This window comes from Zea mays, chromosome 1, assembly GCF_902167145.1.
Source record: "Zea mays cultivar B73 chromosome 1, Zm-B73-REFERENCE-NAM-5.0, whole genome shotgun sequence".
NCBI lineage: Eukaryota > Viridiplantae > Streptophyta > Magnoliopsida > Poales > Poaceae > Zea > Zea mays.
Window position 1 is genome coordinate 176162061 of NC_050096.1, and position 12711 is coordinate 176174771.

Consider the following 12711-nt stretch of genomic DNA (forward strand, 5'->3'; position numbering starts at 1 on the left):
CTAATTAATCATAATGATCTGCATAGGTTAATTTTGATAGGACCTAATAGGTTACCTAGTTTGTCTATCTTTATGCCTTGTTTACCACTGAACTTTTTGGGTAGTACTTGCTAGTGCTATATGTGGTTTTGGGCATTGAGATGCACATTATTCATGATTATACTTTTGTTATCCGTTGTTATTTACTGTTCATGTCAAGATCATTAATGTTAATTGGAACATAGAGCTTAACTTGAGAAACACGTGCCACCACAAGGGTTTATGGACGCCCTTGGCTGATTAATTAGGAAAGCTAGTGGAGGACTACCTTACCCAAAAGGGGCAAGGGCAGTAGGGGAGTGGTCAGTGTAGGGAGGTCCTTGTTTGATTTTGCTGCGATGGCGGTCAGGCAAGAACCCTGCATTGGAGCTTCCTATAAACTGTAGAGGGTTTTCTGAAGCTAGTGGAACTTTGTAAAGGCCTCGTAGTGTTACCCTGCCTCGCCTCCTCGGTAGAGGTGTATGGGAAGTCGCGATCCCTTGGCAGACGGGTAACATGACTTGTGGGTAAAGGGTACCACCTCTGCAGAGTGTAAAACTGGTATACTAGCCGAGCTCACGGTCATGAGCAGCTCAGGACTCTCTGATGATTAATTTATGGAACTTAAATTCAATTTGTCATATGCATTGCATCGCAGGTGAGGTTGTTACTTTTGTTCTACTACTTAATTGGGCTGATATTTACTTATACTTAGTAATTGCTAATAAAATTTTGACCAACTTTAAAAGCAATGCTCAGCTCTAACCATCCTTTTTGGTAAGCCTTACACTTCACGTGAGCTCCCACCTTTGGCGAGTTCATTCACATTATTCCCCACAACTTGTTGAGCGATGAACGTATGTGAGCTCACTCTTGCTGTCTCACACCCCCCCCCCCCCCAGGTCAAGAACAGGTACCACAGGATAAGGCGCTTGGAGGATGCTGCGATGTGTTCGTGAGAGGTCTAGGTCGTCGTCTCCCAGTCAACTTTGGGTTGCTGGACCGTTGTCTCCTTATAATGTAATTACTTATTTATTTTGTATAGAACTTCTATTATATAGTAAAGATGTGACATTCGATCCTGTGCCATGATTCATCATATGTGTGAGACTTGGTCCCAGCACACCTGGTGATTATGTTCGCGCCCGGGTCTTGGTACCCCGAAACCCGGGTGTGACAGAAGTGGTATCAGAGGAATGTTGACTGTAGGACGAAACCTAGATAGAACTGGACAACCATTATTTACTTACCTCTGCTACTCTGATTCTCTCTAAACTTTTCTTAATCTTTTCTCATCTATTTCCGCTTTACTCTGATTATTCTTACCTTTTCCTTCTAAAGACATATGTGGATTTCACACTTTGAAATATTGTGCCTGAAGTGACCTCTAGGACTAGGAGACCTACTCTTAGGAATAAAATCAAAACTATATTTTTTAATATATTTATATGCTTGAATGTTTGTTCTTGTGATGCTTATCTGATTTGGATCTTTGATTGAGTGTGATGGGTTGTGGAGTAATGTCCACAATTACATCTGCATAAACATATAGGGAAAGAAAAAAATGCTTATAAAAATAACTAGATAAACTAGGTTATCCCTCATTAAAATATCTAGCCTAATAATATCCATCTTATCTTAAAAGATTCTATCCTACACTCATAGATCCATCTTATCTTAAAAGATACTCTATTACCTTAGTAGACTCATCTTATCTTGAAAATATTTTATCTCATCCTAATAGATCTAACTGACCTCAAAAGATTCTACCTTATCCTTATAGATTCATCTTGCCATAATTAGCATATTCATCCCACACTTGTGTAATAACCATAAGCTAATCCAAAATTTAATTAGATCTTATCTACTCTAAAATTGTTATATAAATTTATTCTCGATCTGATCCAACCTAATAGGTTAATCTAACCTAACAAAGTCTAACCTTAAGTTGAGCTAATCTACGGACAGTCACTTCACCAGTTAATAGTGGTAAAATAAATGCGACTCTACTCTTATAGAACATCTTCTAACCCAACCAATAGGGTCATGATGGATTGCATAATATGTCTATCTTCACCTAACCACAAACAAGCTTTTGACCTACATCATGTAGTCTATTCCATCCATACCTATCTTAACCATATTCCTCCACCCCGATAATATACACTCACCGCGAATCGATGAAACCAAGACCGGAGAAGAAAAGATCAACCTCGTCAAGGAAGGAGAGAAGTCAAACTCAACCTTCAGTTGCATTGCCACTCAACACGGAGTTCTTTCTCACCATAAACTTTCTTACCCCAGTCTATTCTTGCCCTAACCTACCTATCCTTTATCCTACATAATAAGTGGCTAGGTATAGAAGATACCCATGCATTCCTAATCAATTCCTTATAAAAAAAACTATTATGAAAACATGCGTGTTTAAAACCACTAAAAAAACTCGAAGCTAAACTACAACCAAAACATATGGTTTTCTACACCACTTTTCTTACAAATCTCGAGGACGAGATTCTTTTTAAGGGGGGTAGGATTTGTAATACTCAAAGTTGTATACCAAGTGTAATAGAGAGTTATCCGCAATTCTATGTGCCTCATTTGCATCATAAAAAGAGCATACTTAAAATTTAAGGGATTTATCAAAACAAATGATTCTGAAATAAAATAAAGTGCATCATGTTGGAATTTTGTTTGTGCATTTAATACAATCGCAATAAAATAAATGAAAATATAATATTGATAATGAGGTGGAGAATTAAAGGAAATGGGAAGAAAAGAGAAGAAAAGGAGAGTATATAATACAAAGAGAAACTATATTTTCAGAATTGATACTACTTAATTTTACAAAATAATTAAGAATAAATTTATCACATGTTTGAATTCAAATTCGAAATTCAAATTTAACTTGGAAATGGAGAAAGGAAAACGTGAAAGAAAAAAAAAGAGAAGTACCCAAACTGGGCCTCGGTACCCCATTCTGGCCCACCAAGAGAAGCATACCGCGCACCACCCAGAACCTGGCGCCGACACCTAGGGCCCACTGGCCAGCCCTCCCTCTCGCGCTGCTCAACCCTTCACTGAGTCGCGAGACCCGCTGGTCATCCCCGACTTCTTCGCGCACGGTTGGCGTAGCTGCCGCCGAGCTTCTCGGCATGGCGTGGCCGTGCGGACCTGCTCGGACCCGTGAAAAGCGCCGCTGACCGAAACAATTCGGGGGTTAAAACCCCAATCGACCTTCGCCCATCCTCCGCACCTCATCCCTGCCCAGAAACGCGCCGCCGCCACCACCAGTATCGCGTTCGCAGAGAGGGAGAGATCCGCCACCGCGGTTCTGGCCGACTGTGCCGTAGAGGGCACTCGTATTGGTTCAGGGAGTATCGCGGGATCTCGACGGGCGTATTCCTAGAGGAATCAAGTGCGGCGGAGGCTGGACCGGCCGCCAATTTCTCGACGTTGACGCAGAGCTGCTGCTGTTCCGCTAGCTGTCGTGGGCAGGGTTCTCCGTTCCACTAGAGCCGGTGAGTATTCCCCTATTCGGTTCGGTACATGTCCCTGTGTGTGCATGCGGTTGTGATTGAGGAATTGCGCTCTGGGGATGGAGGTTGTCCTCGCCGGAATGTAGTCGGGCGCCGCGGCCCTGTTCGTCGTTGTTCGCCGCGGTGCGGAGGAAGGGAGAATGCACCAGTGCCGTTGATCCCGGGATGAACGGCCCAGGGTCAGATGGGGTTTGGACCGTGGGATGGATGTTGTGCGGCTCAGATCAAACGGTAGTATACCTCCTTCGCGCATTAGATCGTGACCGTCGATTTCGTGATCGACGATCCTCGGCGCGTACCGTTTCATTAAATACTAGATTCAATCCAGGCCGCAGGATCTGGATCGTCCGACCCACAATAGAAGATACCCCTTCGCGGGTACATTTTGCTAAAGATACCCTAGGGTATTTTATAATGAACCTGCCGTCCTACTTCCACTGTTCTCTGTGTCTAGGACGACTTACCCCGAGCCCCCTGTGCTTAACTGAAATTGAGGCCCAGTCCAGAACCTTATAAAACCAGAGAAAATAATTTATAAATGGATTTTTAATATGAAAATAATTACTAGAACTTGATAAATTCATAGAAAATCCATTTTTAGTCCAAATTAGTCCATTCCACTTTCTAAAATTTTGTAATTTTATTCTCTAGCACTTAGTGTCTCTGTTTTATCATGACAACAGTAAGAAAATTAATCCCACACTTAATCCCATTTTAAACACATAAAACCTTTGAAAATCCATAACTTAAAATCTATAACTCCAAAAATTATGATTCCTGTTCCTAGAATTTTATTTTAATGTGTAGATTATTACTTTGTATCTTGTATATATGTTTGGTGTAATGTTAATTTCTCTATATGCATTGTGCTTGTTTGTATTGTGGCGAGTAGAAGAGCCCGTGATTGAGGATCCTGGTGTGCAGTAGATAGAAGTAGTTGAACAGGAGCTCATTGAAGGCAAGTTGTGCCCTTGATCACTTCTTTTACCCACTCATGTTCTAATTAATCATAATGATCTGCATAGGTTAATTTTGATGGGACCTAATAGGTTACCTAGTTTGTCTATCTTTATGCCTTGTTTACCACTGAACTTTTTGGGTAGTACTTGCTAGTGCTATATGTGGTTTTGGGCATTGAGATGCACATTATTCATGATTATACTTTTGTTATCCATTGTTATTTACTGTTCATGTCAAGATCATTAATGTTAATTGGAACATAGAGCTTAACTTGAGAAACACGTGCCACCACAAGGGTTTATGGACGCCCTTGGCTGATTAATTAGGAAAGCTAGTGGAGGACTACCTTACCCGAAAGGGGCAAGGGCAGTAGGGGAGTGGTCAGTGTAGGGAGGTCCTTGTTTGATTTTGCTGCGATGGCGGTCAGGCAAGAACCCTGCATTGGAGCTTCCTATAAACTGTAGCGGGTTTTCTGAAGCTAGTGGAACTTTGTAAAGGCCTCGTAGTGTTACCCTGCCTCGCCTCCTCGGTAGAGGTGTATGGGAAGTCGCGATCCCTTGGCAGACGGGTAACATGACTTGTGGGTAAAGGGTACCACCTCTGCAGAGTGTAAAACTGGTATACTAGCCGAGCTCATGGTCATGAGCAGCTCAGGACTCTCTGATGATTAATTTATGGAACTTAAATTCAATTTGTCATATGCATTGCATCGCAGGTGAGGTTGTTACTTTTGTTCTACTACTTAATTGGGCTCGTATTTACTTATACTTAGTAATTGCTAATAAAATTTTGACCAACTTTAAAAGCAATGCTCAGCTCTAACCATCCTTTTTGGTAAGCCTTACACTTCACGTGAGCTCCCACCTTTGGCAAGTTCATTCACATTATTCCCCACAACTTGTTGAGCGATGAACGTATGTGAGCTCACTCTTGCTGTCTCACACCCCCCCCACACACAGGTCAAGAACAGGTACCACAGGATAAGGCGCTTGGAGGATGCTGCGATGTGTTCGTGAGAGGTCTAGGTCGTCGTCTCCCAGTCAACTTTGGGTTGCTGGACCGTAGTCTCCTTATAATGTAATTACTTATTTATTTTGTATAGAACTTCTATTATATAGTAAAGATGTGACATTCGATCCTGTGCCATGATTCATCATATGTGTGAGACTTGGTCCCAGCACACCTGGTGATTATGTTCGCGCCCGGGTCTTGGTGCCCCGAAACCCGGGTGTGACAAAACCCTCGTCTAAAGACTCTTCAGTCCACAAAAACGGACTGTCAAACTCAACCCCATCAGACGACCAAGACCCAGTTTCCAAACCAGACAAATTTTCATTAACAGACATCGCATTCGCGGCCGCCACAAAATTAACATCATCAGCAGGGGTTGCTTGCGCAGGCCCAAACGTCGGAACCTGCGCAGCAACCGACTTTTAGTATCACACAAATAAGGTCCTAAACACAACACCCCTAACACAATCCCGCCACCTGCGAAGGAGCGGTCGGCTCGGCAGGGTCTTCGGCAGCCGGCACAGCCGTCGCTGGAGCCAGACGGGGCAGCGGCCGCCACAGGGTCCTCGCAAGGGCCGGTCAGTGGAGCCGGTTGCTCCCCAATCTCCATCCTCACATCTTCCACATGGGTCACCGAGCTTTCCAGGCCTCCAAAGTCATCGACTTCTTCATCATTCGCCATCTACACAAACAACACAACATATAAAAATATAATAAAAAAGAAAAAAATCACGCACCTGCTCCAGCGCCCGGTCCGACCTCTCTCGGACGGTATCATGGCCGTGCGGGCCCCACATCCTATCATAAAGCGCCCCAGTGGACCACTTTAACACCTCGTCTCCGACCTGGAAGATCCCACGGTCGAAGTCCTCGTTGGATCGGTCAAAAACTTCGAAGTGCCTGCATCCCTCGCGGGACAAGGCATTCGCAGCTCCTTCACAGGTAATGAACGAGGCGAAGGACATGAGACCCGTCACAATCGCCGGGAGTAGCTCTAGCTCCTCCTGCAACCACCCGAGGAAGCGAGGCCCACCTCCTCGCCAGACGCGTCAAAGGGGGCAGTACACACACCAAGCTCACGGTACGCGTCCACGAGCAACTTGTGTGCTCGGCCCACCCCTGTGCGAGTAGAGGCCTCCGCTCTGTCCAGATAGCGGCGAAGACTCCTGTGCCCCGACTCCGCGTCGGTAGCGCGTTGGAGAACGAGGTTGGCCTCGGCACGGCTAGCCTGGGCCTCCGCGTGGGCCCTGTCCGCGTTCTCCTTTTCCACAGCGAGCCGGTGGCCGAGGTCCTCTTTCTCAGCCTCCGCCGCCGATAGCTTCTCAAGTAAGTTGCGGCTCCTGTTCTCCGCGGCTGATCTGTCCCGCACTGCCTCAATATGCTGCGTTCGGAGGCGCTCAATCCTCCCCTCGAGTCACCGCCTTTCAGCAGCAAACTCTGCGGTCAGCGCCCGACGCGATATGCTCGGCGAAGGCGACCTCCTGGCACAAAAGACTGTCAAATTCGAAGTCATAATATAAATAGCCAACCACCAGAGGCAAAGATTACTCACGTGCTTTAGCTGCTGCGCAAATGAGACAGTCACGTCCTTCGCGGCGGTAGCCGAAGCAATTTCTCCGCTAGCGCAAAACCTGGACCACGGGTCCTGTGTAGACCCCTTCGCCCCAGGCCCCGACCGCCGCAACAACGGGGCCAGCCACCGGCGCCGGGACAATAGCCAGTTGCCTAGACTCCGCTACTGCACCACGATCACGTTAGAATCCCAGACTCCGTCAAATAAAAAAACCCAACAAAACAAAAACACTCACCGGCAGGTCCTCGCCCAGTGTGGGCGTCGAACATCGCAACCTCGCCCATAAGGTAGTCCTCCATGGAAATATCTAGGGAGACTTTGGGGCCACCCATCATCATCTCAACAGCGCGCGGTGGCGACGTCGGCCTTCGCTCTTGTGTGGGCACGGCAGGCAGCGGCGCGCTGGCACCAGGCGCGCCAGGCGGAGGCATGCTAGCGCCGGGGGCGGCAGGCTTTGCGCTCGCCCGCGTCATTTTGATCTCGCGCCACGGGTCCCCAACCCTCGCGAATGCCCGGCGTTTCTGCGGTGCGTCTTGGCGATCCTTCTCCATCACTGTCGATAATACAACAGCAACATTCCGTCCGTAAGGGAAAATTTTCATCTCACGAGCTAATCGAGATGTAAACATGTCCTCGCCGACTGCCCGAGGAATCAGAACATTCCTAGGCCAGCAACCCCTGGTAACCTTCAGCATTTGCGCGGAAGATTCCGGAGCTCGAGCGAAGACATCGTCTCCCCGGGAACCGCGCAGGTCTCCAATAAAACCGCAGCAAAACATTCGGAAGCCCTCAACCCCTCAGCCGTTGTACCTAATTTCCTCTTCTTGGCGGCCGCGCCTGGCGCTGCTCCCCGCGAAGGGCCTTCGTCGACCGTCGTCATCACCTTTTTCCCCCGACGGACAGCAGTAGCATCGGCATCGTCGTCCCCCAGGTAGCCGGCATACGACAAACGATTCAACTTAAAAACGTGGTTCAACCGAACATTTGAACCGCGGATATCCCAACTCCTCAGAGTCTCCGTCCTCGGCACATATCTTCCCACAATCTTTACGGCATCGGCCTCCACCTCTCGCACAAATGCGGTCGGGTTCCGACCACGTAAATCCACAACGAGGGCAGGACTTCGCACCAACTGGTCACCCAGGGTCGGCATCCGCTAGGGGCATACTTCACCCAGTACCCAACCGTGTGCCAAGGGCCACACTCCATAGCCGATAAATTCCTCAACCAAATCGCGCCCGCTACTCAAGCGGTCAGCATACCGAAGGGCCCCTTCGTCCTCGTCATCCTCCGCCACCTCAAATTGAGGGAACGCCACATAACAATGTGAGCATAGAATGGCCGGAGGGAGGCCAAGCAGGTCTTCGACATCACCAGGAGACACATAGAACCAAAAATCCCACCAGTTGCCCCACTTGTTCCTGGCACAAGGGACTATCTCCACGACTTCCGCCGAAGTCTTTCTAGTCCTCGATGTGAAGGTGCATGATCCAAATTGTGCAATCTTATTTCCTATTTTACTTTTCTACCAATGCAGGCCATAATTCTTGGCGAAGACCTCCACAGACAGCTGCCCGTCGTACGAAGCAACCGCCCAAACATACTTCGCCAGCGCAACCACGACGTTCGGCGTCAACTGGTGAACCTGCACTTTGAACCTTCGCAGCACCTCCGCCACGAAGCGATGCGCCGGAAGGTGAAGGCCGGCGACAAAAAATGCCTCAAAAACAACCAACTCGCCTTCAGGCTCGAGAATCTCCTCTACACCCGGAACCCGCCCGACACCGTCACCAAAGTACCCAAGTCATTGCATCTCCAGCACACGGACCGAGGAAATCCTCGAGGTACCGAACTCTACGGTATGGCCAGGCTGCTACTCCATCACCGCCAAATCGCTCAAACTATCCTCGGACGATGGCGCGGCCGACGACGCACTCGCAGCAGACGAAGAAGAAGACATTGCAATGTACCGTCGGCGGTGGCGCGCGGTCTGCTTGATGTGGGCTAGAGTTCCGAATCGGGAGAGCAAGGAGGGCAAGCGAGCAGTTCACAAAAGCTAGGGTTTCTACAGCGCAAACGGAAGACGAGACCAAGCCCAGCCGCGGTCAGCTTTTTATAGGCATGACGCGACGCCTCAGGAAACATGCAGTCCAACAGTAACACGTCCATCTCGGTCACATTTCAAAAACCCCCGTGGGACCACTTCGAGCGAGGGCAACGTCTTCACCATCTAGCGGCGTCTTCGGCACCAGTTGACTTAGTCGAACTGGTCCTCTACGACTTCGTCCTCTCATCACGCTGACGAAGGCTACATCAACAAAACACGCCAGAACAAGCCGGGGGTGTCGCCGGGACGGCGACCAGTGCGACCCCCTTCGGTCTGGTGTTGCTAGACGAAGGCCCCACCGAAGTCTATGGGCCTCCCGCGCCCCCATCCGCCTCGGAAGGCCCATGTGTGAATCGGCCCATAGTGATGGGCCCCGTGAGGTCAGGTGCGATAAGGGTCGTGTCTGTAATAGGGTTTACCTTAATGACTATCTCTAACCTCCCCTCGTGGGAATATTCTGGGGATAAACCAGGTACTCGAGGGTCTAAACGTCTTTGACAAGGACAGGCGGCCCCTTGAGTACCTATAAATACCCTCGTACAGTGCCCACATACGGGAGATTAAGCTTTTGGCATTCCGTGCTAAACTTTGCAAACACACTTTCCACCCCCTTGTTGGATCAACTTGCCTAGGCAGATAAAATCCCAACACAGTGGCGAATCATTTTCGGCGCTTCGACCTAGGGCTTCGCTGCGACTCGTTGGAGCATTCGTGAAGTCGCCAGACTCGGAGAGTTGATTGCGTGCAAGTAATTGCTTGCCGGACGTTCTGCTTCCGCCGCGGACTCTCCACGGCGTGGTCAGGCCCCATTCACGTACCCCTTTCTCCTGTAAGTTCGTCCTTAGCGTTTGGGTTGTCCTCTGCTACGCGTAGAACGTTTCGGGGTTGAGTTTCATTGTGCATGGGCGAGTATTGCGGGCACCGGTGATGGCCATCGCCGTGCTCGCGGGGCGGCACCGCCGTCGGGCTGGGTAGGAGATAGGAGTGCACTGTGGACCGTTGATTTGTGAATGTGTGGCCCAAATTAGTCTAGGAATAGCTCTTCGCGTATCTTGATCTGGTCCATGGATTGGGATCGGACGGACGCGAGGCGGTTGCGGTGCTTTAAATCCACACCGTTGGTTTATGATCCATGGGCTAGCAGCGCTTACGGATTCAGATCTAATCTGATATATTGATTTAGAATCGAACGGTCGTAGGACCACGATACCCTTCGCTGTTACAGAATTTCACATGAGACCCTGGGTTTTGAGGAAATCAACCCGCCATCCAGTTTGACTGTTGCCTGAGTCACGGGAATACTTGCGCAGATGTCCTTGTCTTATCTGATATTTGAGGCGCGGTCCAGGGTAATGGAAAATCAGAGAAATTGATTTATAAAATGAATTTCTTATATAAAAACAATTCCAGAATCTTGTTAAATCCATAGAAAATTCATATTAAGTCCAAATGAGTCCATTCCAATTTCTATAATTCTATAATATTATTGTTTATCACATAGTACCTCTGTTTTGACATGAAAGTCACATTAAAATTTATATCCTATTTAATCTTGTACAAAACACATAGAATCTTTAGAAATTCATAACTTAAAATCTATAACTCCGATTTGAACCATTTAAGTTGTGTTAGTCTCGTATAAGTATTTACTACGCAGTAAAAACATTTATTATACCATGTCTCATTATTTTATGATTAGATCTTTATTTAACTTATGTTGGTTAGTCTTGTTAATGTGCTCATCATTATCTACCAAAATATAATTTATGGTAAATTTATAACTTAGATTAAAGTTGAGATAATTATTTATAGAATAACCTCGCATATGATTTATCCTAACCAATTCATAATATAGTTTCATATTTTAATCACATAGATCTTCCATAGATCATAACTCCTGAACATGACTCCGATCTTAGTGGTTCTCGAACCCACGATCTCGTAGCGACACGTAGATCATTATTATTCAGTTTGTACTTATGTTTGGTGTGATGTTAATTTTGTCTATACCATGTTTGTTTGTATTGCTACGACTAGCGCAAGGTTTCGAGCATCTGAAGAATCACCTGGTGCCTAGAATCTCAAGTGTCAGGCAAGTTGTGCCCTTGATCACTTCCTTTTTACCCAGTCATGTTCTTATTAATCATAATGATCTGCATAGGTTAATTTTGATGGGACCCAATAGGTCACCCTAGTCTGTTTATCCTTTTTACCTTGTTTACCCCTGAATCATTGGGTAGTTATGCTATTGCTTTACATGGTTTTGGGTTAATATTTCATTATATCCATGTTCCTATTATTCTGTTATGTTATTGATGTTCATGATAAGATCGTTATGTTAATGGGAACATGGAGAACCACCCGGGAAAACGTGCCACCACAAGGGAGGAATGTGACCCCTTGGCTAACTAATTAGGAAAGCTAGTGGAAGACTACCTTACCCGAAAGGGGCAAGGGCAGTAGGGGAGTTGCATGCAGGGAGGTTCTCGGGTTCATTTTGCTGCGATGGCGGTCAGACGAGGGATTCTTGCAAGTGCTCTTCCCATAACTGTAGCGGGTTTTCGGAAGCTAGTGAAACTTTGTAAAGGTCTCGTAGTGGATCCCTAGCCATTCACCTCGCTAGTGTCTAAGGACCTTGCAAACCCTGGCGACATGAGATACACGACTTGTGGATAGAGTGTAAAACTGGTATACTAGCCGTGCTCACGGTCATGAGCGACTCGGACACTCACATGATTAATTTATGTAACTTAAATTCAATTTGTTATTTGCATTTGCATGGGATTATTTATTAATTTTGTTCTATTATTCTTATTATGGTTTGGTATTTACTTACATTTAATAACTGCTAATAAAATTTGACCAATGTATTAAAAGCAATGCTCAACTTTAACCTCTATTGTTGGTCAGCCTTACACATCACATGAACTCTCACCTTTGGTGAGTTAATGCACATTATTCCCCACAACTTGTTGAGCGGTGAACATGTGTGAGCTCACCCTTGCTTCTCACCCCCCCCCCCCCCTCACACAGGAGAAGAACAGGTGGTTCAAGAGGAGACATACAATGAGGAGTTCGATTTGATATAGATGGCGTCTCCCAGTTGACTTATTAGTTTGTTTATATTTAGCTTTATTTTGTAAGACTTTTGTTATGTAATAAGTATTCTGATTATATTGTGACATTTATCTCTATACACTCTGTTATTATATATGTTATCTTTTTTGCGTATGTATAAGATGCACCCGGTTTTGTTTTTTAAATCCGGGTGTGACCGGCGGAGAAGGCGGGCAGCCATGGCCGGCGCCCGGCGACACCCTTGCCCGACCTCTTTTCTGTTCTGCTCTGTAGTTGTCCATTTCGTTTGGAAGTTTCACAAGAGTGGTTCGAAAAGGGGTCTGTAAGCAAATGGAGAAGTGTACTTAGTGCTCGTCAAATGTCTTGGTTCTAATCTAAAGCGGTGCAACTGTGGGCTTTGTCATGTCAAACGTGGTTTGGGTTGGGTA